At 40.1% G+C, this 27480-nt stretch overlaps 1 protein-coding gene across 3 annotated transcripts in view; it reads left to right on the forward strand.

Moving 5' to 3' along the window:
- The first annotated feature begins 4751 nt into the window (after positions 1-4751).
- The window catches only part of FAM163B (family with sequence similarity 163 member B), a 59044-nt gene continuing 36315 nt past the window's right edge, over positions 4752-27480 (forward strand). The window contains exon 1 of one of the 3 annotated variants that reach the window (XM_074227678.1): positions 4752-4822. The gene's annotated coding sequence lies outside the window, so the exon portion shown is untranslated. Of the gene's footprint in view, positions 4823-4943; positions 5233-5733; positions 5780-27480 lie in introns of those variants that run through there. The other 2 variants (XM_074227664.1, XM_074227671.1) reach the window with 2 other exon arrangements.

The raw sequence follows: 27480 nt of genomic DNA on the forward strand, positions 1-27480 counted from the left end.
AGTGGGGGGAGGGGGGAGGGGACAGTTGATCAACTATGTGCTAAGTTTTAATGATACAAGATAAAAAACAGAACAGTCATCAAGGTGCATAGATGGAATTGAGGGGTGGAGGGGAACAATAAAATACAAATAAATATATACAAAATAAATACAGAGCAATTTAGAGGAGACAACTTGGGGAATTGGAAAAGGCTTCTTTTAGTCCTGAGTGGTTTCTTGAGGAAAGATAGAATTTCTAGAGGCACCTAGGTGACATAGTAGATGGAGTTTTGGACCTAGGGTCAGGAATATCTGAGTTCAAATCCTGCCTCAGACATTTACTAACTGTGTAAACTGAGGCAAATCAGTTAACCTTAACTCAGTTTCAATTTCTTAATCTATAAGATGAGGATAATAGCACCTATCTCCCAAGGTTATTATAAGTCACATGGAATAATATTGGCAAAAGGCTTCACAAACCTTAAAGCACCACATAAAAGCTAGGTATTGTTATTTAAGGAGGGTGGCGCATTCTAGGAGTGGGAAGTAGCCTATATAAAGGCATAAAGTGGAAAATGGAATCTCATCTATGAAGATCAACAAGAAGACCTATTTGGCTGATACATAGAATACTTGTTGGAGAATAGTTTACAATAGACCTGGAAAAATAAAGTGAAGCCAAATTGTGAAGGGTCTTACATGCCAAACAGAAAACTTTGTATTTTATCCTAGAAGAAATAGGAATTCACTGAATCTTCTTGGGCAAGGATGTGATATAATACTAACTTGAAAGCTATGTGAAGGATAGACTGGAGAAAGGAGAAGATGTAGACAGAGAGACCAGTTAAGAAGCTATTACAGTAGTTCAGGTGAGAGCTGAAAAGGGCCTAAATTAAAGTAGTACTGATATATGAGTGGAAACAAAGAGGTAGAGGTGGATACAAAAGATGTTGAAAGATTTTGTGAAAATAGAATTAATTCAACATTCAAAATGATTGGACATAAGGGAGGTGTTCTGAAGAGGTGAGGATGACCCTAGTTGTGAACTTGAGAAGGATAGTGGTGACTTCAAAGACAAATAGGGAAGCCAAGAAAATGGATTTGGGAAAGGAGAAGATGGTGAGTTTTGTTTTGGACAAATTGAGTTAGAGATTCCTTTTGGGACATCCTCCAAAGCCTGCTTCATATATTACCACCTTTTCAAAGAAGCCCCCTGAGCTATTGCTGCTATCTCCCTCTTCAAATTAACACATATATTCTTCTCCTCTCCTCTCATCCAAATCCTCTATTCCAGTATTCGGGTGTTGCTTTTTATTCTGTCTTTGTTTCCCCCAGTACCAAGCACAATGGTGCAATGAATAGAGCACCAGCCCTTAGACAAGTCACTTAACCTTGATTACCTCACATCCAGGGCCATCTCCAATTGTCCTATTACATATCTGACCACTGATCCCAGATGACTCCAGAGAAGAAAGTGAAACTGATGACTTTGTACAGCACCCCCTCACTCAAATCCAATTCATGAGCTTGTCATGTCAGGCTTCCACATCACAGAAAAAAATCATTGTTCTATCTATCCTCTATCATATGCACAAGAAAAACCAAGAGATTTCTTGAACCAAGAACTCAAACCACCATCAGGTCTGCAGATGTTTACAGATTCTCATGAATACAGCACATGGCTAAGGAATTTTATAAAGCTCAAAAAATAATTAAAAATTGACATTAAAGAATTCGACATATATTATATCATTATGTGCTATGTTCTAACATTGGATCTAACATTCCATGGTTCTAATAATTTGTGGTTCAAAGTACAAACTATCAGATGCATGATCTTGTATCAGTAAACCATCTCATTCACTTTCTATAATCATATCACACACACAAATGTGATCATTTATGGATAAAGAAAATAAAATTTCTTGGAGAAATTAAATAATTTGCTCATGGTTGTTCAGTTAATAATTGTCAAGGATGGGCTTTGAATCTTCCAAGTTGCAGGGCTTCAGCTCACTATCCACGGGGGTGCACTACCTTTCCAGGAGCAAAGATGACATTGCTTCCTAATTTTATTTGAGCTTCATGATAACCACATTTTACTATCCTCTCTGCCAGATTAATCGACTTAAAAATTAAAAAAAAAACTTATAAGACCTTAGAGCTGTTAAAAAAAATAAGTTTGGCTGTCATCACATACATCACAGTTTATGATAATAACTAGCTGTTATATAGTGATTTAAGGTTTGCAAAGCACTTTACATATTACCTCATTTGAGATCACCTGGGAAGCAGGTTATTATCTCCATTTTACAAATGAGGAAACTGAGGCTGAAATGACATCAAAGGTCACACAGTTAAGTGTTTGAGGTTTGAATTCAGGTCTTCCTGACTCCAAAACCAGATTTTTTTCTTCTAAATAAGTCACCTAGGTTATATCATTAAAAATGCTTTACATATATAATTTTATTGGATCACCTATCAATGATTTGGTGATAAAAAAATTGCTTCAAGTAATTGCTAATTGTTCCTTTTAAATTTCATTTTAGATTCAGTCCAGTGTCCTCATATGTTCTGGTTTAGATCTTTTTTATTTTTTTAAAACAAATTTATTTTTTTCCAATTACTTGAAAAGATGTTTTCAAAATCCTTTTTTTTTTGGAAAGATTTTGAGTTCCATATTTTTCTCCCTCCCTCCCCTGCCCTCTCCCCTTGTCAGCTAATAACCTGATATAAGTTATACATGTATAACTATGATAAACATATTTCCATATCAGTCTTGTGAAAGAATAATCAGAACAAAAGGGAAAAATTACAAGAGGAAAAAAATAAATTTTAATAATTAAAAATAGTCTGCTTTGTTCTGCATTCAGACTCCATAGTTCTTTCTCTGGATGTGGATGGTATTTTCCATCACAAGTTCTTTAAGAATTGACTTTGATCATTGTTCTGCTGAGAAGAGCTAAGTCTATCATAGTAGATTATTACACAATACATCCATTAATATGTATAAACTTCTGGTCCTGTTCACTTCACTCAGCATCAATTCATTTAAGTCTTTCTGAAGTCTGCCTGTTCATGATTTCTTAAAGCACTATAGTACTCCATCCCAGTCACATACCACAATTTGTTCAGTCATTACCCAATTAATGAACATCCCCCCTCAGTTTCCAATTCTTTGCCACTACAAAATGAGCTATTCCAAATATTTTCTTACATGCATTCTTTTCCCCTTTTTTATGATCTTTTAAAAATTCTGACAGACATCTAGTTTTTAGCTCTCTCACCTTTGTGTCATCCACAAAGGTGACAAATATGACAAAAAATTCTTTATTCAGAGCACTGATAGGCCAGGGAATGGATGATTTCACAGAAATAGGGAATTTCTGGATGAGAATACTCTGTCTACCAATGTAGATCAGCTCTTTCTATTAGAGAATTTCCTACAACAAAGTGATATCAAGTGACTGCCACTTGCCATACTACCACTTGTCAGAGGCAAGAAAGACTTAAACCCAGCTCTTCCTTCCTAAGAGGACAGCTCTCCATCTACTGCAGTACACTTCTTACACAAAGCACTGATAAAAACATTAAATACTAGAGGACCAAATACAAATTCTCTTTAGCACTTTACTGGAGACTACATTCCATTTTGACAGTGAACTATTTTGTTCACTCTCTGGATTCAACCAATCAACTAGCTTTCTAATCTACCTAAATGTATTTTTGTTTAGGTAATATCTTTGCTTCTTGTCCACATGAATAGCATCACTTTGTTAAAAGCTAGGTAAAGTTTGTCTACAACATTTTTAGTCTTACTATTGTAATGGGAAAGAAAGGAAAAAAGAAGAGAGAGGGGAGAGAGAGAGGAGGGAGAGGAGAGGAGAGGAGAGGAGAGGAGAGGAGAGGAGAGGAGAGGAGAGGAGAGGAGAGGAGAGAAGAGGAGAGGAGAGGAGAGAGAGAAAGACAAAGAAGAAAGAGGTGGAAAGAAAGAAAGAAAGAAAGAAAGAAAGAAAGAAAGAAAGAAAGAAAGAAAGAAAGAAAGAAAGAAAGAAAGAAAGAAAGAAAGAAAGAAGGTGGAGGGAAGGAAGAAGAAAGAGAAAGAAAGGAAGGAGGGAAGAAAAGAAAAGCTTATTTTGACATAGCCTGTGCTTGCTCTTTAAAATAATTTCTTTCTTTTCTAAATATTTCAGGGAGTCTGTCATGGGGACACAATGATGAAGTACTTGACTACACGTTTGAGGGGGGAGGAGGGGCAGAGGAAAGGCAAGTTTAACCATTTCTCTCTACATTCCTGCTGCATGATATCGTGCAAATTACTTCTCCTCTCTGACAATTAATTTCCCCATCTATAGAATGGGAGGATTGACTAGACTGGTCCTGGTTTCCTCAGTACAGTGACCTGACATCTCAGAACTGGAAGGGACTTTAGAAGCTATATGGTCTAGCTCCTATCTGAAGCAGAAATATCCCTCTTCAGTATCATTTGCCTGAGCTAGCCCAGCGATGGCATAGGCCTTCTCTGTGCAGCCAAAAAGATCCTCTTGTGGCACGTCTAACCGCTAGGAAGTTTTTCTCTATGGGGAGTCCAAAGCTGCTTCTCTGAAACTTCAACCCAACGTTCTTGGTTCTATCCCTTGGACTCTCAGAGAAAAAGAGCTTCCTCCTCCTTGCACACGACAAGCCGCTTCTTCTGGGGGCTGGCCGTCTCCGGCGCTGCGGTCCCCCTTGCTGAGCCACGTGAGGGGCCGGTGGTCGGGGCAGTGGGTGCTCGGAGAATTCGCCCTTGGAGGAGAGACTCCAGGCAGCCGCCGCCGCCCCTCATCCTCGGAACTGACGCAAGGTTAGTGGCGGGGCCGCATCGGGTTGTGTGGTCTTCGGGGAGGGCGCCCTGCGGGGCAGCCGGCAGCCTGGGCCCGGGGAGGCTTCACGGACAGAGCCTGGGCCCCTAGAGAGTGCCCCCCACACACGCACACGCACAGCACACGCACACACACACGCACACAGACACACAAGCACACAGACACACACGCACACACAGACACACACACGCACGCACACACACACACACAGACACACACGCACACACAGACACACACACGCGCACACAGAGACACGCACACACACGCACGCACACACACAAGCACACAGACACACACGCACACACAGACACACACACACACACACACACACACACACACACACACACACACACACACCGGCACACGCACACACACAGCGGGACCGAGGCAGGTGAGTGAGGCCGAGCCCGGCCCCTTTCTCACACCGCGGGCTCCAGGTGGCTCTGGAGCCGACACCTGCGGCACGAAAAGCCCCCGGACAGGGAGCGCCCCGGGCCCGAACGCAGGCGCGCGCCCTGCTCCCCTCGGCCCCCCTTCTCCCCGCACCGGGCACGCGCCCCTCCCCTCAAACTCTGGGCCGGAGGAGGCGGCACGCGCGGCGCGCTCCTCGCCGGCACCGGGCTGGGCTCGCGCCGCGCGTGCCGCTCGCTCCTCGCTCGCCGGGAGCCGGGGCAGGAGCCGGAGCGGCGGAGCTGCGAGGGGGGGCGGCGGCGCGGGCAGCGGCTCGCGACTGTCCCCGGAGGGGCGCGCCGACCCAGCCGGCCCGTGCCCGCTATGCCCCTGGGCACCCCCCCGGGCTGGCCTCGGCGGGGGCGGCCGCTCCTAGCGGGCGCGAAGGGCCCGTCACGTGCAGCCGCCTCGGACGCCGAGGCGCTGCGGGCGCGGGGCGCGGAGAGCCCGGTCCGGCCCCAGGGCAGCGGCCGTTCCCACGGTGAAAGGTAGGCGCTTCGGGCGCGGAGCCGGGGCGCGAGGGGCCGGGAGGAGGGCACGGCCCGGGGCCGGGGCTCCCGTCCGCTCGGGCCGGCCGCGTCCAATCCCCGGCCCGCCCGGGCCTGAGGCCGGCCCGGGGTGCCCGCGGAGCCCGCGGAGCCCGCGGAGTGCGGTCCGGCCGGGATCCTGGGCAGCCGCTGCAGGGGCGGGAGCCCCGAGGAGGGGAGCGGGGGGTGCATGCGGGCTCTGCCGCCTCCTGCGCCACATCCCCCCACGGCCCAACGACTGGCAGGCAGCAAAAGTTTCCCAAGGTGGTGACGGCGGGAAGCTGCCCCTCGTCTGGAGCCTGGAGCTTTCACTGACACCTCCGTTCTGCCGAGCCCCCAGCCCAGGCCCCCTGCAAACCCTCAAGGCCCAGGAAAAGCTTTTGTCCCAGCCGTGACGAACAGACCTTCACATCACCAGAAGCCAGAGGAGAGCCGAGAGACCTTGATTATCCCCTCACCTCACCCAGGAGCCCCCCTTCCCTCAAAGGTGACAAACAGGCTGGCAAGGACAAAATAGTCGAGTGTGCAAGGTCATTAGAGCCAATTTCAAGGAGAAATGGAGGTCTTTCCAAAGGGCATGTCAGCATTTGACCTGCAGCCTCACTGGAAACGGCCTCCTCCTCCTCCCCTCCCAAAGGGAAAGTATTGCCAAAAAAAAAAATAAGACCCCTAGTAAATTTCTAGGGGGCTGCCCGGATCCCCAGCACCCCCAAGCTAACATAGCCAGACCTAGGAGCTCCCAGGCAGTGGCAGGGATTCAAGCTGGAGAAAAGTTTTGACTGCATGGAAAGGAGTTGACTTTGAGGCTTTTTCCACCTTCTTGCTATTTTTATAATTAAAGATAAAATCCTTAAAGCATTTGAGAATGAATACATGAAAACTGGAGAGTAGATGGTTGAGGGTGGACCTTCGGGCCATGGATAAAGATTCTCTCCTTATGGCTAGAATGATGATTTTTAACCCATTTATAACTGGACCCAAGCCCCTCAAAGAAACTGGGGCTTAGCTAGCCAATTGAATTGTGATTGGGGCAGCAGGTTCAATCTACTGACCAAGCAGATTCAATGGCAGAAAAATGAATTAACTGACAGGAAAATGCCTTTAGAGGTGGATCGAAGTGCTTTCCAACCTGAACTGAGAATGAGAGTGGAAAAGCAGCATATGAAAGCAGGCAATTTTCTTAAGTCTCCCAAGTCCCCTTTTCCTGTAGAGCTAAAAAGAGGGGGACTTTTAGGATGAGCCTTTCCTTAAGAGTCAAGTCCAAGAGAAACCATTCTCTAAGTAGGGGACCATTAACCTGGGATCCACAGACTTTGGGAGTCTCTGGTTTCTCAGGAATGGTTGTAAATTTGGAACTTTGAACATTTTAATAACTATTTCAATATAATTGGTTTCTTTTGTAATTCTGTAGGTTCAAATTTATGCATTTAAAAACATCATTCCAAGAAGGAGTTCATAGGTTTCACCAGATTACCGGAGGGATCCAGCACCCCCAAAAAAATGGTGAAGAACCCCTTCTGACCTAGGTGTTTGATGCTGTCATGGCAGTGGTAACTTCTTAATTCAAACCAACAAGGTTTTATTGTATGCCTTCTGCAGGGATGGCATGGCAGTGGACCCAAAAGCTTATTTTTAGGAGCCAAGAAGGACACCTGGCACTGAAGAGGGATAGGGGATCAACTCTAGCCTTCCTACAGGACTTTTCCTAAGAATGCACATACCAGAACTGTGAAGGGAAGCTTTTAAGTTTAGATGGAATCAGAGAATTGGGTGGAGAGAATAGTTCTATTTTTTTTGTTGTTGTAGGGAAGGGTTAGGTAATGAATTAGAGGTTGATGGTAGATCTATCTATGAGTCTCAAGGCTATTTTCATACTAGATGGCAATCCCCCCACACACACACTTATTGGTCTACTTGAGTCACTGTCTATGGGTCTTTTTTACCATGGCTCTAAGGCAACTAGCTTCAGACAGCTCAGCCTCAGGCCCCCCAGTGAAGCCTTCAGAGCCCATAGAGAAGTGCCACTAGCTTGTTTTTTTGGTGTTCCTGATGGTAAAAGGCATCGGGATCAGCTCCTATAATTAGAGCTTTGAGTTCAGGCATGCTGGGCTTCAGCAGTAGAACAATGGCTTTGGAGAGCCTAGTGAGCAGTAATTACTGTGCTCAGGAGGGTAAAAGGGGGAGCAGAATTACTGAGAGTGATTTATTACATCTCAGTAAATTACATCTGACTTTAAAACTCTAGGGGCAGGGGGGAAATGGGAACAACTGTGCACTCATCTGTTATTTCCCTGTCCGGGAATGCAGATTAGTGATTTGCCTGTTTCCAAAATATCTGTTCCAGCAAAGGAAAGGGAGATTTGAAGCAAGAGAATTGGGATGGGAAGAAAAGAAGAATTGATTGGTGCAAGGAAGAAGGTAATTAGCCTACTGAATTGAAGACCTATCTCCCATGTGGTTGGGAAGGTTGGTTTGAATACCAGGCATTACTCAAGTCCCATAGCCTTACATCAAGTATTTTACTCCTAGAAACAGACCAGAGAGAAGGGGCATAGAACTCATGCTATTAGGGCTAGAAGAGACCTTTGACTTCACATAGAGTGTCAGAGCAGCAAAAGGGGCCTTGAATATAGATTGCTAAAACTGGAAGACCCTAAAGATCATCCAATCCATCCCCTTTCATTTCATAGATGAGAAAGATGAGACACAAAATGGGGAGTTATTTTGAAAATTGTAAAGTACCATATACAAGTAAGGATAGGAATGTGAATGTTCTCATATTGTGAACTTTCTAGTTAAGGAAACTCACTCTTCTCATATAGCTTGACCCCTTCTTTTCAAATGAATATCTTAGACAATACTAAGAAGCTAATTGATTTACTTAAGGATCCCATAACTGCATGAATCAGAGGCATAACTTCAAGTCAGATCTTCCTGATTTTGATACTGATTCTATCACATATTGCCTCTCACTACACATAAATTTGTTCAAAGTCTCAGACTTAGTGACTAAAACTAGGCTACAAACAGATCACCTGATTGATTCAGGAGGACAGGTCCAGGTCCAGGTGTTCTCCACTTTTGAAGAAGATAATTTTTGCAAGAAAACTTTCTTCTAAACACTGCTTAGGAACCATTTTGGCAAGGTGAGGAGGTTTGCAGCTAGTTTCACATCATTCTTAATCCTTTAATAGGTAGGTACTTTTCCCAGCGCTCATGTAAAAATGTACGAATCAAATTACGTAGCATACATCCCCAGGTAAGAATTGTACAGGAAGGTGCCTGGCCAAGTTGAAGCCAAGTCAAGTTAAAGCTACCCTCATATCACAAGACAAGTACCTGGAGGATTGCAAATATTTTTGAGCACTCTGTTCTCTTCTTTATTGATCACATGCTGCTTTGTTTCATAACTATTTGCAATGTATTATCTCTCCTATTACACTCCTTGAAGCAGGGACTCTTCTGCTTTTCTTCTCTGTATTTCATCCAGTCACAGTGTCTTGTATATAATAGGCACTTCATGACTGCTTATTGGATTCAGTTTTAAAGTCAGTATGTGAAACAAGATCTCGATGGAGAGAAACAGAAGACAGATCTCATATAAAACTTTTCTACCATTCTTCTGTTTCTCCTGCAAGGTAATGATTTTGTAGAGTTTGCTGAAGTAGGACTTTGGACATATCTTGTGGACTCAATGCATATAGTATTTTTCTATCAAGTGGTGGCATTTAATTGGTTGATGGAGAAGCTCCTAAATGTCTCAGTTTGCAAACTTCCTTGGGTTTTAGGAGTTAAAGAAAATTAAAAGTATTGAAAATTTTAGAAATCATTGAAAATTCAACAGAGCCAGGCCACAATACACTACCTACTAGGGAACAGAATTCCTAGTAAAGAAATCTGCCTTGAGTCTGCTAAAGAGCCCTTAATTTAGCTGGTTCACTACAAAAGTAAAACACAAAGAAACAACAACCTTTTATAATACTTTTCCCAATAAGATGGTTTCATGCCATGTACTCTACAAGATAAAAAGTATGAACTATTCCACCTGAGCATTTAAAAGAACTTTTCAAACCATAAAGCAATAATCCAAATTTAAGGAGTTGTCATCATTTTTTTCATTCATTATCATTTTCCTCCTTATTCTTTCTCCTTTTTTCCTATTTGCTTCACATGGGTGACCTAGGAATATTGGAATAGAGAAAGCCTTACTCTATAGGGCTCTACTCAAATGATCTTTCCTGATCTTTTAGCATTAATATGCTGTCAGGAATAGTCAATAAAGCAGAAGAAGCATTTATGAAGAAACATCATGAGGTTTCAAAGAAAGAGCACATTGAATTTTCAGTCAGTTTGAGTCCCAGGTGTGACACTCACAATCTAACACTTCTCCTTGCTTGGTCTGTTCATTCAACCAAAAAATAAAATAAAATAAGGAACTGGACTAGACCAGGAGATTATTCACCATTTTTGTGTCATGGCTCTGGCTGTTTGATGACCCTCATGGCCAGGGGATCTAGAAGACTCATGAATTTGTACAGCTGTACCTCACCTAAATCCAGTCCACTTACAAATCAAGATGTCACCCTCATGATAGCATTGGACCTCTTTGAGAATAAAGGTTGAACAACAAACAATGAGCCCTTCTTGGAACAATGTTACTAAATGCACAAAACAAAACACATTAGGATTACAAAGGAAACCAATAATATTGAAATATCATTTTCTTTTTAAAAACAAGTTTCCAGATCTCAGGTTAAGAAGTCTTGGATTAGATCATCTCTGGGAGCCAGATCTAACAGTTGATCATCCTGGCATGGAATCTCATCCACAATCAACAGTTCTACCCTAATTTCCACCTATTCCTTTATATGTCTATACACACACACACACACACACACACACACACACACACACACAGGTCCTTATTTCTAGTCACATTGCATTCATTCACCCTCCCGCAGACATACTCAGTACTTTTCTCAGTTTACATCTTTGCTCATTTTCCCTTACACCTAGAATGCCTCACTTCCTATTTACCATTATTGAAATACTGCACATCCTTCAAGGCCTAAATCAAATCTCCTCTCCTCCCTGAGTGTATACTTTAAAATCAAAGTGCTTTCTCCCTCCTCTGGTCAATGATGGTACCCATAGACCTAGAACAGAACAAAACTCAGTGGAGATTGAGTTTGCAAGACTCCTTGATAAGCACACCTGAGCTTACCTGTCTCTCAACAGCCCTGAAAGATTGTTTCTGGAGGAATTTTTCCTCCCCAGTGGAGTTCACACCAAATTTAAACATTCATTCCCTTCTACTGGTGTAGAAGTAATAAGGTCCATAAGAGAACTATTATGCTAGCACATCCTTCAGAAAAGGTATTCCATCCATTTCTTAGTTCAACATCAATCCCTTAGTCCATCGAGAATTGATTTGTCCCCTGCTTCAGGTTTGTTATCAAAGAGACCTAATCTTGTCAAATTTGAACTAGGATAATATTGGATCACCAACCAATTAACTTGTCCTAGGTGTGTTCTCCAAAATCGGCAGTGCTACTTAGAGGTATTTGGTTTTATCATTATTAGAGTCAGGAATGTTCCATAAACAGGGAGACCTAAACCACTGCAGCTAGGGGGCACTTAGGTGGCAGCTAGATGGCACAGTGAATAGTATGCCTGGTCTGGAGTAAGGAAGAGTCATCTTTCTGAGTTCAAGTCTGACCTTAGACACTAGCTATGTGACCCTGGGCAAGTCACCTAACCCTCTTAGTTTTTCTCATCTGTAAAAAAGAGCTAGAGAAGAAAATGGCAAACCACCCTAGAATCTTTGCCCAGGAAAACCCCAAAAGTAGTTATGAAGTGTCGGGCATGACTGACACATAGCAACATAGCAATAACAACATAGCAATAACAACAATAACAACTTCAGGTATCTAAGAGATGGGAAAGGCTGCTTTCCCAGCTGAACAGGGAATAACAATCCCAAAGACAAGTATTATCTCTTCAGGAGTATTCTATTGGTTAAAAGGATTTAATTCAGTAAATATATCTTGTGCTAAGCACTGAAAATACAAAAAAAAAAAAAAGCAAAAAACAGTCCCTGCCTTCAAGGAGCCAATGATCTAATGTAAACAAATATACACATGTATATATAAAGAAACTGCACTATATCCAGGTTAAATAGAAAGCAATTAGAAAAGAGAAATCATTGAAATTTTTAAAAGTTAGAGAAGGATGTATATAGAAGGTGGAATTTAAACTGGGACTTAAAGGAAGTCAGGAAGGGTCATAGTTGGAAAAGAGAGAGAAATGGTCTCAAATTAAGAAAGGCTTAGTTTGGAATTCTGCCTCTGATGCATGCAAGACAGAGAAAGTGACCAGAGCAGGGCAGCTAGGTGGCACAGTGGATAAAGCACCATTCCTGGAGTCAGGAGTACCTGGGTTCAAATCCAGTCTCAAACACTTAATAATTACCTAGCTGTGTGGCCTTGGGCAAGTCACTTAACCCCATTTGCCTTGCAAAAACCTGAAAAAAAGTTCCCAGAGGTGAGAGATGGAGTGTTTTGTTCATGTAACAACCAAGAGACCAGTATCTTAGAATTGAAGAATACATGTTGGGGTGTAATGTGTAAGAAGACTAGAAATGAAGTAGGGGGACAAGGAGAGGGGAAAATGGAAGAATATTTCCAGTCTCTCAAGAACAGTTTATTCAAAGTCAAGATCTTAGATGTCATTTCATAGGTTGAGAACTTCTCCAGATATCTTAAACTTATCCTTTTTGATGATTTATAGGCATATTCCCTCTGAATTTATCTAACACCTTCATGGACCAACTTAAAAATGACTAATACATGTTAGTAATTAACTAACAGAACAACTAGAATATTTTTTTCTAATTGTCTTTACCACTTGCATATTCTATTTTATTCACCTTTCATTGGGTTTATATCTTGTCTTTCTAACTAGACTTTTAGCAGGAACATGCATTTTCCTATGATAATCAGTTGCATAGCCCTTAACCTAAAGCATGGAACTTTCTTAGTAAAGATCTGCTTACTTGAGTCATTATCATAGAATGTCAAAGTTGGAAGGATCATCAGAGATTGTAATTGAGAAAGTCTCCTTAGTAACATCTCCAACAACTGATTATCCAACTTCAAGAGACCTCCACTGATGAGAGACTGTCAATGGTTTACCCATTCCACTTTTGGACAGTTCTAAGTGTTGATGATGTTTTGGTAGGATGGTATTATGCTAGTTGCAGTGATCCTTCAAGAGAGCCAATCTCAAACTTAAGAAGAGATATATTTGTCCTGCCTCTTACATATACTGGTTATGTGATCCTAGACAACTCCCTTATTAAATACTTCTCAGTTGACTGATTGACTGACAATTCCTTAATAGCCCAGGTAAATCTCTTAGATTTGTTATGGAACAGGTGCTGATCTCATGACTCTCCTTTAAATATTTGAAGATGGTGATCATGCCTGCATTCTCCTGTCAGATTCCTCTTTTTACCTCTATTCCTTCAACTTATCCTCATACAGCATGATCTCTAGCTCCCTCACCATCATAGTCACCCTCCTTTGAACATGCTTCAATATCAAGCTTTCTTACAAGGTTGTATTAGCTTATGAAGTCTGTGTCTACATAGCATTGAAACCATTTGACATTTTGTTCAGGTGCTGAATTGTGTGGGAAAAAACAAAACCAGTCAAGCTAACCTGCAGGGTATCTTATAGACAAACAAAGGCACTGATGAATAAAATTTATTACTACCACTGAGTGCTGTAGTATCACACAAAGTCCCCATTGGGAGAATGATATAGAATTTGTCCCACTTGGAAAGAGCAATTCAGCCATAGGAGTTATCCAAAGTCCATACCAAGCAAGGGTTCACTCTTGGCTGAATTGAGAAGGGAATAGGCAAAGGGAAGAGGTAGTATTCCATTTAGAATAAAAACATCTATTTATCTATAGTTTATAGATATAATTCTCAGAGCTCAGAATACCCTCTGCCACCTTCTCTACTTATGCAAATCCCATTCATCCTTCAAGGATGAATGAATGAATGAAACCCAGCCTTTGCTGTAAAGGCTTCCCTTTTTTCTCTAATAATAGAGAAAGAAAGAAGTCAGTGCTGATCAGCTTATCACCTGCCAATCACTGTGCCAAATGTTTTACAAATATTTGATCTTCATTTGATCCTCATGATGCTAGCTACCAGCTGTCTCTTTATCTCTCACCCTCTTGTGGCATTTACTAAATGGACCTTTTGTAGCATTGCAGAATGTCAGAGTTGATAATGGACATTTTTTTTTTCCTTTTGGGGAGGCAATCGGGGTTAAGTAACTTGATTTCACACAGCTAGTAAGTGTCAAGTGCCTGAGGTCAAATTTGTACTCAGGTTCTCCTGACTCCAGGTCCCATGTTCTTTCCACTGTAATACTCCCCTTTTGATTTGGATTTTAAAGGATCTTCTCCTCATTGTACAGATGAAGAAACTGTGGATGATATTGCAAATCACACAACTAGCTAGTAACAAAACCAAGACTTAGTCCCAGAGTCCATAACTCTTAGTCCAGTGTTTTTTCTCCAGTGCCACACTGAGCTTTAATTCACTGTATGCTAATGAAGAGTTGTCCCAAACATCTCTTTAGTGTGTTAAATATATGTCTTTGACTTGTGTTGTTATTAAACTTTTCATACATATATGCCATCTTTCCATTTAGATTGGCTACCTGTAGCTGAGACTCAGTTGTCACATATGGGAAGGAAGCTGGTTATTGTTGGTGTTAAGAATAATGAATGTGGTGATCACTGCTTTCCAGAAAGCTAAAGGCATTCAGGAAGAAGAGCTATAATAGCAAGAGCATAATAACTATAGCTATAATAATAAGAGCACAGAGCCTACAAGGTATCAGGCACTGTGCTGAGTGCTTTATAATTATTATTTCATTTGATCCTCATAACATCACCAGGAGAGAGGTGCTGTGTTGTTCATTTGTTTCAGTCATGTCCAACTCTTCGTGACCTCACTTGAAGTTTTCTTGGCAAAGATAATAGAGTGGTTTGCCTTCTCCAGTTCATATTATCAGTTGAAGTGACTTGTCCAGGGTCATACATCTTAGTAAATATCTGAGGTTGAATTTGAACTTCGGTCTTTCTGATTCCAGATCCAATATTGCATTACCTTTCATTCTTTCAGAAGTAATTTGGTGTCTCAGAGCTTTCTCTTCCTGCTTTTTCCTTTTGTGTTTAAGTTCAGATTCATTTCTTCCTTCAATATATATGTGTTTTTTAATAAGCCTAAGGTTGCCAGACACCAGAGCATAGAGAAAGGACTATCAAAGGGAAAAAAGGAAGCCTTAAAAGGACAAACATAATTCATTCCCACCCAAAGTTAATCTCTGAGGAAACTGGGAATGATAGAAAGATAATTCCTCCTGAAAGCAAAATTTTCTGTGAAAATGAATACTATTAAATTCAACATGATTTAATATGATTTTTTGAAAAATTTCCAAGTTATAAAAGATTGTATTAGGTATATTTCAAATGCTAACTATATGATACTTTAGGGAAAGGGGGAAACTACAACTCTGAGTGAAGCCCCCTTGTCCTAAAACCTTGTAGGACAAATGCATTTAGTCATTTAACATCATTTACCAAACGCTATGTGTTCAGCAAGTATAGTGGACACAGGAAAGATATAGGAAACAAAGGACATGGCCCCTGATCTTGAAAAACTTATAATGTACTCAGGGTGAGAAGACTCACATGAACAATTAAACAGAACCATAAAGGGATTTCACAAAATGTGTAGTCATAGAAACAATGAGTCAGGAAGCCCTGTACCCTGAGATGGCCAAGGCATTCTTAATAGAAGGGTTAGAATAAAAGCTGAACTCTGAAGGATAGTAGACTTAGGCTTTTATTAAGGAAATGGGAAAGAACACACCAGACTGAGAAAGAGACAAAGGCATGAAAGCAGCAATGGAATGGTGTATTAGGGTGATGGTCAGTAGCTATCAATAACGAGAATGCAACCAAACTTGGACAGAGGGATATTGCCCCCATAACCTCACTTGCAGTGTTGCATGATGAGAATTTAGATAATGGGTTCTTTCATCTATTTGAATTTTAAGCAAAAAAAAAAAAAGACAGACCCAGATTTGGAGATGGGTTATCATTGAGTTATTTTTCACTCATGACCCCATTTGGGGTTTTCTTGGCAAAGATACTGCAGTGGTTTGTCATTTCCTTTTCCAGCTCATTTTACAAATGAGGAAACTGAGATAAGGTTAAGTCACTTACCCAGGTAGTCACACATCTAGCAAGTATCTGAGGTTGGATTTGAACTCACAAAGATGAGTCTTTCTGACTCCAGGTGATTGATCCATTTTGCCACTTAGCTGCCCCTAGGAGATGGAAGGGAAGGCTATCTGGGTAACCCACAGAAAGTCACATAGATAGATTTGCATACTGATGTAACTAGATGTCTGGTATATACTCATACTTAAAGCAGACTTTTTAAAGTCATGAATTACAGAATATTTCTCATATATTACTATAAAGACTTCACAGGAGCTGTACCCAGTATATGCAGAGTGATTTATTCTTCCTAGGAGCAGGGGGATTTTAACATAGAGGAGTTACAGATGCTGCAAAGTATCTATTGAAGGTTCCTAATCATTAACATATTTAGGCATCTCCCTTATCCCACCAGCAGCAAGAAAACAGATAAAATCAACACATCCCCCTAGTGTTCTATCTTATTATTTTGCCAAACATGACATTATAGTAAAACTGGCAGTTGGGGGTGAGGGGAAAGAGAAAGGGTATCAAGGGAAGGTTTTTAACCAAATATCAATAAAAGACAGTGAATACATGCAGCAGCCCTTGGAAAATGTTATTAGTAGCTTTTTAACATTTGTCAAGGGCCTCACCTAACAGTTGTTTGAAATGTCATATTTACATCGTGTTTTCCAATTTCCTTTACTTGGTATTTGCAAAAGTTTTACAAATGAAATCTTACCAGTTACAAGAAGAGGTTTTAAAAGGGATGTTAAGGAGCTTTCAAGAGGCAAAATAAACATATACCACTTTTTCCCCTGCAAGTTCAAAGCAAGTCCTCATTTCATATGCTATACTTTCTTTATGAAGGGCAGTCAAATATCTATCTCCTATAAATTTTTATACAAGGAGAACCAGGGTTAGGCAAACTGATGCTTCTTAAAGAAGAATATCAGATTTTGAATGAATGCCTTCATTTATTTCTGTGTCAGGTTCTTGCTTTCATATGTTTCAATTCAAAAATTTATCTTGGTTTTAAGGTTGGTATAGATACTGTGCTTCAGTTTGGACTGAAGAGGAGATCTCTAAGGATAGGGAGGGGGCATGGGGATTGACTGGTATTCTACAAGGAAAATAATAGCTTTATAGTTATAATATAGAGTTTCTAAAATTATACAGATGTAAAAGCTGCAGTTTCTTACCTGTGCTTAGAGTTAGCCTGGTTTTTAAAAAAAAATTCATTATGTAAAAAGCTGTCCTGATTAGATAACATTTGCAAAATTAAAAATTTTGCAATAGAGATACTCAGTTTGAACTGGAAAGAAGATTTAGAAGGGAAAGAAAAGGCTAGTATTTTGTTAGAAAAATAACAGCTCCATGCTTATAATATGGTTTTGAAAGCTTCTGTTATTTACCTGTGTTTAGAATTTGTTTAGTTAAAAAACATTCATTATGCAAAAAGCTTCTGTCTGGATGAGACATTATTTGCAAAATTAAAAATAGTCAACTTTAATTTTATCCTCATGGAACTCCTCACTCATACATAAGTTTACCCACTAATTGCTTAACAGGTTTTCATTTCAGCTAATATACAAGTACAATAATGTGTCCTCTTGAATTTATCTGTTGTTGCGTTTTCTTAGCAATGAATCATCTCTTGTTTTTCCACAGCATCCTTCCTCAAAAGGGTTCAAGACATTTCATCAACATAAGATTGAAACAAGGAGAGAGTATTGTGGTTTGGCAATGTGTATTGCGGTTGTGCCATGAAGTCCTTTGGTGATATGTGTGTGTTTGTGTATGTTTATGATAGGATCTGTGTTTGGGATGAAGGATATCTATTGGATATGGGCACATTGGTGAGTGAACAGGGTTTGTGAATGTGTATTTTATGCCCAACTAATCCCTTGCATCATGTCTTATATGCCAAGATAAGTCATTGTTCTTCTGGTCATAAGAAAATCACATCAATTTTCAAAATCTAAATTCCTCACTTGAAAAATTAGGTTGTACATACTTGCAATGCCTAATTCAGGTATTAAAGAAAGCCTTTTGTAAACCTCAGAGTCCTGCAGAAATGTGAGCTATTATGTGAGCTATTATCGTAGAATTGTGAATTGTTCTACAACTGTGCAGCATGCACAGCTCTAAGACCAGCAATGAAGAGGAATTTAAATAATCAGTTTGTAATTCCATTGCTAGATTCTAATTTAACCAGGTCTCAGGGGTTAATGCTGCCATTCTTGGGGAAAGCGCCTCTGAATATTTAATGAATGCTACTTTTTTTTTAAATCATTTCATCTGCAGGATGGACCCTTTTAACAACACACCCACGCACATTTAAAAATGGCTGAGCTCACTTTTTTTTAAAAAGAGAAAATTGATAAAGTAAAAATTGCTCCAGGCAGGAACTTTGCTTCAACCTCCATCACAAAAGACTGCTCCAGGCAGAAAAGTTGCACACAGAAGTTTATAATAGAACTGCTGAGTCACAACAGAAACCTGCCTAGGATAAAGGGAAGGGTCTCTAGAAGACCAGGCCAGTAAGACCTCTACTATTCACCCATGAAAGTTAAAAACCACAAAACAAGTTGGTCTGGCCTTTGCAGATAAGAAGTATAGATTTTGCAACTAGATACAACATTGTTCCTTAGTTGGAAGATATATTTGGTATCACTCCTTTCTTTCTCAAATAAAAAATGACCAGAATCAGAGGCTAGATTACATCTTTAAGTAACTTGGCTAGGTACTTATTTTTAGAATCTCCTAAGGCTTATGAGTTCCTTCAGGTTCTAAGATTCTAAAATCTTGGTTCAGAGTCACTTTAATAATGTAGTTTATCAAGTATTTTCATGTTCTACTGACGTTTCCCCTTCTCCCAGAAAATTATCCTCCATTTTTTTTCAACCATTCCTGATATGATGGTTTCTAGATCTATTCCGTATCTTGGTAGCCTTTTTTCTTGAACAGCTTGTTGATATCCTTCTTGAAATACATTGTCCATCTTTATTTTTCCTCTATTGGCAAATGTGCCCAGTTATAGAACTTAACTTGAGAATTAACACAACCAATAAGTTGCCAACAATCTGTCCCAACAATGGCTGCCACAGAGACAGCCAATTATTTAATCACAGACAAGACGTACTCTCATGGTGTTCCCAGTGAAGATTATGGACCAGAACATTAGGTCTAGGTTAACATGGATTGGATTCAATTTTGAGAGGTGCTTCTCACATATCATTCTGTGGTTCATGTCTCTCCCCAGTTTTTCCCTGAGAATCTCAGAATTTGGCTCATTTCACATCTCTTCTGAAAATATTAGAATATATATTTATCTCTATATCACCTTGGATCTAAACCAAATAAGGGGTCAGCTCCCATACACTCTAACTACATATTGGATAACAGAACAACTTTTACTCTGTTCCAAAAAAGAAAGCAAAAAAATAAAAATAAAAAAAATTTTAAAAACCCACAAAGAATTCATAAGAGCCCAAAACTATCACTGTTCTCCTTCCCTTTCTGCTAAGTCCCACCTTTCTGTCAGACTTTCATTGTAATTGGTACTCAAATGGAAGAGTAAAGTACTTAGGGCTATAAAGAAATACTCCTTCTTCCTCTGTTGATGAGCGCCTCCCCCTAACATAAAATTTCTTCTTCCCTAAAGGTTGAAAGTCTCTTTAATGAAAAGTTTGTACTTAAGTTCCTAGAAATCAACTCCCTTCTCATGGATGCTACACTGTCCACATATGTTTGGACAGCAACCTGCGGTTGTTGTCATGATACCAAATGACTTCCCCTCAGAGATTAAAATCCATTCTCTGATATCTGTCTAAATTATGTTCTCTCCAGATCTTTAATCTCCCTATCAAATGAGTTTTCTCTCTTTTTTAAGCCTGAACCCCATGGGGTAGTATCTACAGTAACCCTGATCCAATCAAACTTAATCATCATAATATCAGTGAGGAAATGTCATCAGTCATCATAACTTCTTGTTAGTGGGGTTACCCATACTTTTTTTTTTAGTTTTCGCAAGGCAATGGGGTTAAGTAGCTTGCCCAAGGCCACACAGCTAGGTAATTATTAAGTGTCTGAGGCTGGATTTGAACTCAGGTACTCCTAACTCCAAGGCCAGTGCTCTATCCACTGCACCACCTAACTGCCCCCTACCCATACTTTCAATAAGGAAGTATCCTCAAAGATAGATCAAAGGCCTGATCCTTTCATATTCTCAGTCCTGGATCAAGACTTTCATCATTTCCCATATGTAGCTCCTGATAAAGTAATAAAGTGAAAATAAGTTTTAGCATTGCTTCTATTGTAGACTGAGCATCAAAATAAACTGTCCTCCCTATTCTAACTGTTCATGCCTGGAAAGATTTATAAATTCCACCAGTTTAGTTAAAGTTGCCCAGATTAAAGAATCTGTTAATATAATATGAAGATGACCTTTATTCCAAGTCTCACATATTTCTCAGGCATTCAAGGAGACACAATGAACTATGAAGGTGTTAGCCCACTTAGAAAAGTTGGTCATTGAATCTTCATTTTAAAAATAAATCTTTGAGGGGTACAGCCAGGTGGCACAGTGGATAGAGCTCTGGCCCTGGAGTCAGGAAGACCTGAGTTTATATCTGACCTCAAACACTTAATAATTATCTACCTAGCTGTGTGACCTTGGATAAGTCACTTAAACCCATTGCCTTGCAAAACTCAAATAAATAATCTTTGATAGTTGATAGATCCCATTTTCTATCTCCCATTATCTTTTTTTTTTATCATGATGGCAATACTGATTGTCTTATAGTGCCCATAAGAAAGTTTGTTTATCACCACTCCCAAGAAGAGGGAGGGGGAAGGGTCAGTCTCTATTTGGGACAAATATCTTCACAAAGAAAGGAACATAAATCTAGCTGAAGACTTGTTCTTTTAATCTTGGTCAGTTTCTTATAAATGCATATGGCAAGTTGCATTGCACACTGGGTGCAATGTGGTACAAGGAAAACAGTGGTTGTTTCTTTAAGTCAGAGGACCTGAGTTTGAATTAGGGATTTACTGTCTATGTGACCTTGGGCAAACCACTTAGCCTTTCCCAGCTTTAGTATCTAGTGTAATACTTTGTACAGAGTAAGCAATTAATAAACCTCTGTTAAATTAAACTGAATTAATTGGAAGGAGGGCACATCAATTTCTTTTTTCCTGCTCTGTGGCTACTATACCCTTTGGTTGTTTACCAGTCAAAAGGGCTACAGGGTGAAAGAAGATATCTTCAAAAGAATGACAGACAAATACTTATGATCAGAGACGCATGCCTCTGGCTATGGGCAAGACTGTTGTCATATTTGCATTGTTGTCTTGTACAGCAAGTTTATTTTTATGTTTATAACCATCTATAGAAAGAGCAGTTCCCTGGAGCAACCAAAATGTGTCTGATTTCCCCTTCCTCCTCTGAAGATACAAGTTATTACTCCAACCCCCATTAGTGTGATTAATTTATGCTTCTATTAAGGGATTATTAAAAGATTCAGTTCCCTTATTTGTTAAATGAGGGGGTTGAACTAGTAGATCTCTATAAGGACCCTTTTATCTCTGATCCATGTTCTAAGGTCCTTTCCAGGTCTGGCATTCTAACACTCTATATTTTACTATGCCTTTTAGCTCTGATAGTCTATGATTTTAAGATTCATTAAGAATATTATAGCTAGATGGCATAGTAGAACACAGAATGTTCAAATAGCCTTGGATTCTCTATTTTCTTGACCATGGCATATTCAAATGGCAAAATTTAGCTGCTGTCTGCTATATTTGTGCAAGTCAGAATTGCTAAAAGAGATTGAGAAAGAACAGATGAAGGTGACACTGGGTAGTGTACCTCTGTAAGAACAAATATTTGGGAACTGGACATCCTAGTCACTGCTTCTAATTGACTATGAAATCAAGTCTATTATATACCAGTAATTTTGATAGGGCATTATTCTCCCATTAGATCATAAACTCCTTGATGACAGGGACTGTTTCCTTCCAGGAAAGCTTCATTGAGGAGGTGATATATGAGTTGGATCTTAAAGGAAGAGAGAGACTTCACCAAATAGAAATTAGTGAAAGAATCCATTTTGGGTGCGTGGGGGGACCTCATGAATCAAAGGCACCAAGACAGAAGAAGACAGAATGATGACTTCTTTAGCTCTTTTTTTTAACATCACAGGTTAAAGTTACCACCTTCCAATGAGGACATTGGACCAAGTCCTCCTAATGTCGCTTCCATCTCTAAACCCTATGCTGTTCTGAGACATTCGTACAAACTAACTGGACTGGGCAGCAAGTTTCAGGAAAGGAGAAATAGTGCTAATGATGAAGGGTAGAAAAATCCCCAAAGAGAAGACTAAAATATTTTGAATCCTTTGGTCTGCTTATTCACTGTTTAGGATACCAAGGTAATCTTATTGATGGATTCTTACCTTCTCCAAGGAAGACATAATTATGGTCTTACCTGCCACAACTACTATAAATAAGTCAATTCCTGAATAAGTAAGAAGTAAGGATGACAGGAAGAATTTTGGATGAGGAGTCAAGAGACCTAGATTCTAGTCTAGATCTGCTACCAAATCACTATGATATTGGACATAATTCTCCATCTTCAAGTGCCTCAGCCTTTTTTCTCTCTGTAAAATAGGCATACATTCCCCCTTGCCTAAACCCAATATTGATTTTGAGGAGCCAATGATCATGGAAGTGCTTTGAAAATGGTGACATTCTGGATCTTAGATGTTCAAGGGAAGTGAGGCAGGAAGCATGGGACAGCCTTGTCTGAAGACAAGCCCCCTCCGTTTCTTGTGCTACAGGATGAGCAGCCATTTACACCCCAAGATTGGAATAAATAAGGAACCCAGATCTTTTTTGCCTTAGTGAAAGCTGAACCTATGTGCACATAAGAACAGCATAAAGTTGTAGCTAAAGAAACTCCCTGTAGCCTTTAAGAAGTGGATTTGAAATTGGGCTTTTAGCTTTGTTTTTTTGGGGGGGGGCAGGGTGGTTTTTAAAAAGAAGTCACTAGTATTTTTACCATATACAATTTCCCAGAGTTATAATTAACCTTTCAAGATAAAAATTGTATATATGATCATCTCTATCACTCATCCCATGTGCTTTTCATTTAGAAGGTGTGGGGAAAGTAGTATATATGTTCTAAATGAACTTCAGGCTTATCTTTGAAAGAGATTGGGGGTGGCTAGGTGGCACAGTGGATAGAGCACTGGCCCTGGAGTCAGGAATACCTGAGTCCTGAGTTCAAATCCAACCTCAGACACTTAATAATTACCTAGCTGTGTGGCCTTGGGCAAGCCACTTCTCCATTTGACTTGAAAAAACCTGAGAGAGAGAGAGAGAGAGAGAGAGATTAGGGTTGCAGATAGCAAAGAAATCCTTTGATTATCTTTTGCTTCCTTTCCAAGGCAGGCACATTTGAACTTATGAAAATGAATCTTCCTGATTTCAAGCACAGTGCTCTATACACTGTGCCACCTAGCTGCCCTTGATGTTTCCTCTACACTTTTTCCATTCCAGGAAAGAGAGAGTGGACTTATTCTGCTTGACTCCAAAGGGCAAACAAAGAGGAAATAGAGACAGGGGATGGGAGGGAAGGGGGTTGAAGAGAGAGACAGATTTGGGGTCTAGGAAAAGCATGATTATTAGAACCACCCTACAAATTTTGGCTGATAGGTGGTGCAGTGGCTAGAGCACCAGCCCTGGAGTCAGGAGAACCTGAGTTCAAATTCAACCTCGGACACTTACTAATTACCTAGCTGTGTGCAAGTCACTTAACCCCATTGCCTTGCAAACAAACTAACAACAAACAAATGAACAAAAAACTATCCTACAAATGATATGAACTGTCTCCTGCAGCAGTGAGCTCCCTGTCAGTGGAGGTGTTAAAGCACCATCTGCTTGGGACCCTGTGGGGGTGAGGTGGGGGAGGGAATGAGAGAAAGCTGCAACATCCAACATCCAAGTGACCAAATAAGCAGACGCTCAGCTAGAATATATAAGCCAATAATCAGAGAGGTTTTTTTTTAAATAAAAGAAAAGGTGGTTCGATTTTTTTCAGATTAATAGCAATAATATGTACTATTTTAGAACTGAAAACTTAAGAGACTGTCTAATCAAACACCCTCATTTTCTTGCATTGAATCCAAAACTGTCTCCCTGTAATCCCTCTCTAGCCCTTAAATCTTTTTCCCCTTTCCTCATGTCCCCTTTTATCCCCTTATGGGCCAAGCACAAAGATGTTTCTTTCCCCTGATAGAAAAAAGTATAGAGAAAAAAACATCTACAGCCCAGAGATTCCTAGGGTCACACAAGTAGGACAGAACAAAAATCTCTGATCTTTTGTCTCCCAATTCAGTTGCATCTGACACTTCTTGTCTTTACTTGGGGGTTACTTGGCAGAGATACTGGAGTAGTTTGGCATTTCCTTCTCCAGGTCATTTTACAAATGAGGAACCAAAGACAAACAGGGTTAAGTGATTCGTCCATAATCACAAAACTTGAAATGTCTAAGGCCAGAATTGAACTTAGGAAGGGGAGTCTTACAAATTCTAGGCCTATCACTCTATCCACTGTACCACCTCAGGGGCTCTTTACAATCTATACTTTCATCCACAATGCTCTAGAGTCACACCTCCCAGACCCTGACTATTCATTCCTATCATGGGCCAAATGCTATTGTGAGGCTAAAGGTACATAAGAATATTCTCTGAGGCAGATTAATTCATTATTCATCAGGTATTTATTGAACATCTACAATGTGCAAGGGTACTGTGAGAAAATATAGATTTGCCAAGATTATTTCTCCTTCCGAGAGCTTATCTTTTTGAAGTGGGGACTAGACATAGGCACAAAATACCTGTAATGAGAGGCAACATAAAATAAATGCCACATAAATAGTCCACACAATAAGAGTTCAGAGAGAGGATACACCTTTAAGAATTAGGATGATCAGGGAAGAGTTCCCGGTAGAGATGACATTTGACCTGGACTTTGAAGGAAAAAGAATAGTTTCAGTAGGTAGAGACTGGATGGAGGTGGGGGGAGAAGAAGGGAGAGGAGGAAAATGCAGAACTCATCAGCAAAGAGAATGACAGAACCATGGAAGCAAGGAAATATAAGGAGTATTTCATATAGAGCATAGTCTAATTTGGCTAGAGAGTCATTCAAAAGTTTAATAGGAGAGAAAAATAGAAAGGAAGACTGAAACTTGATTCATCTTAGAGTCAAGATGGCCAGATCTATTTTCCAGTTTTCAAAATTGAATCACATTCCCCCGACTATTGTGTTTTCCCACATTATCCCCTCTTTAAGATATTGTTGTTTTCAGCACCAATCCATTTCCTCAGGCTTCAAGTAAATGCTCAAGAGGCTCCAGTTTCCTCTCCTGGTCCCCACATTTATCTATTTGTGTCTCTGGTGAACTCACAGATTTCACTGACTGGGAGGTTGGGTCAGCAAAAAAGATGAGCAGAGGAGGGAGGAGGTATACATTTCAACTGAGCCATCAGATATGACAGGTAGTACCTTCTAGCTATAGCTTTGTAGGATGGGACAGCTATGTTCAAGGGCACCAGTGGAGCTGAAACTCATTTAATCAATTAATTAATTAATTAGCCTCAAAAAGAGAGGAAAGGAAAAGAGAGAAAAGGAAAGCTATGTAGTCCCTCCACACACAAGTGACTGCAATCCTTTATTATTTCATTACTCCTTATCTTCTCCAATGTATATACAACTTTGAAAACTATACAAGTTCTCCATTCTATTCTGGTTTTGGGTGATTTGGGTCAATGAGAGAATTGAGTCAAAAAATGTTTATAGTTAGAGCTCTAGCAAATACCATCCTCTCTACCTATAAGCAGGTAATCAGAGTTCAGTTATTTATTCATTTATAAAGATTGATTAGGACCTACTGTGGGCAAAACATGGGTTAATACTGCAGAGTATAGAAAGAAGAAGAGGGCAGAAGCCACCGCTCCCAAGGAATTTATAGACTAGCTGATAAACTCTTAAAAAGGGACACTTTAAACAAAAGAGTCATCTCATATCTTCCTAGAATAAAACTCCCATCACCCCAATCTGGAATTTCCTCCTACCTGCTCAAATACATATGCAATTTTAATAATTTAACAAATATTTTTACTTGAAAGGTTTGCAAGAAACACATCTATTGAAAACCTACTTATCCTTTGAGGTCCTTTCCAAGTTTCACCTCTTGCAGGGAATTTTCTCTGACATTTCAGCCCACAGCAATTTCACTATCTCTATCTCTGATCTCCCACAGGACTTTAAGTCTGTACCACATAACCCAGTAGCTTTGCTTTTTAATATTCGCTAGCTGTTTCAAGCTAGAGAATCTAGAATAAAGACTCTGAATGGAGAAAATATTCTTTCTTTACATTCCAAATTTCTATCCAGGTTACCATCATCCTTCCAGATCATCAGACCCACAAGCCTGGAATCATCCTGGATTCTTTTATCTCCCTCACTATATAAGCTAAGCAGTTGCCATGTCTTTTTATTTTATGTTTCAGCATCTATCCTGTTATTTCCACTCAAATGAACTTTACTCTCGTTCAAGCCCTCATCACATTATACCTGGACTGTTGCAATAGGTTTCTCATCCATTTCCTGCCTCGAGTCCCCCACTCACTCTCCTCCAACCCATCTTCGACATAGCTGCCAAAGGATTATACCTGTCAAAATGCATTACTTCCCTCTTCAGTAAATCCCAGTGACTTTCTATGCCTCCACAGTCTAGAACAAACTTTCATTTGCCATTCAAAGCCTTGGTGACCTGACTACTCTAACTACCTTTCCTGGTTTATCACACATTCATTTTATTTATGCACTTTTGATACAGTAACATTGACTTTGCTGTTCCTCACATAGAACATCCTAATTTCCACCTCCATGCTTTGTACAAATTGTCCCCTGTCCCTGTAATGCACTTCATTTTCCTCTTTGCTCCATGGAATCTTTGTTGTTATTGTTGTTTTGTCCTTGTTCAGTCCTTCAGTTTAATACACTCTTTGTGACCCCAGTGGACCAGCTTTCTGTTTCCCCATTGTTTCTTCACTATCTCTCCATTATCTCCCAAGTCTGTCCAAGTTTGTTCCTCCCTAGTAACATGTTGGATCCGCATTATATCCTTTTAGCATTTTAATACTGTCCATGGGGTTTTCTTGGAAAAGATATTGGAGTTGTTTGCCATTTCCTCCTCCAAAGGATTCCAGTTAGAATCTTCAGTTTTTTTTAAACTTAGACTGCCTAGATGTAGCCTTCCCTATTGCTTCTTGCTACTATTGTCTCTCCTATTCTCCAAAAAA

Source organism: Macrotis lagotis, chromosome 1 (assembly GCF_037893015.1).
Source record: "Macrotis lagotis isolate mMagLag1 chromosome 1, bilby.v1.9.chrom.fasta, whole genome shotgun sequence".
In the NCBI taxonomy this organism is placed as follows: domain Eukaryota; kingdom Metazoa; phylum Chordata; class Mammalia; order Peramelemorphia; family Peramelidae; genus Macrotis; species Macrotis lagotis.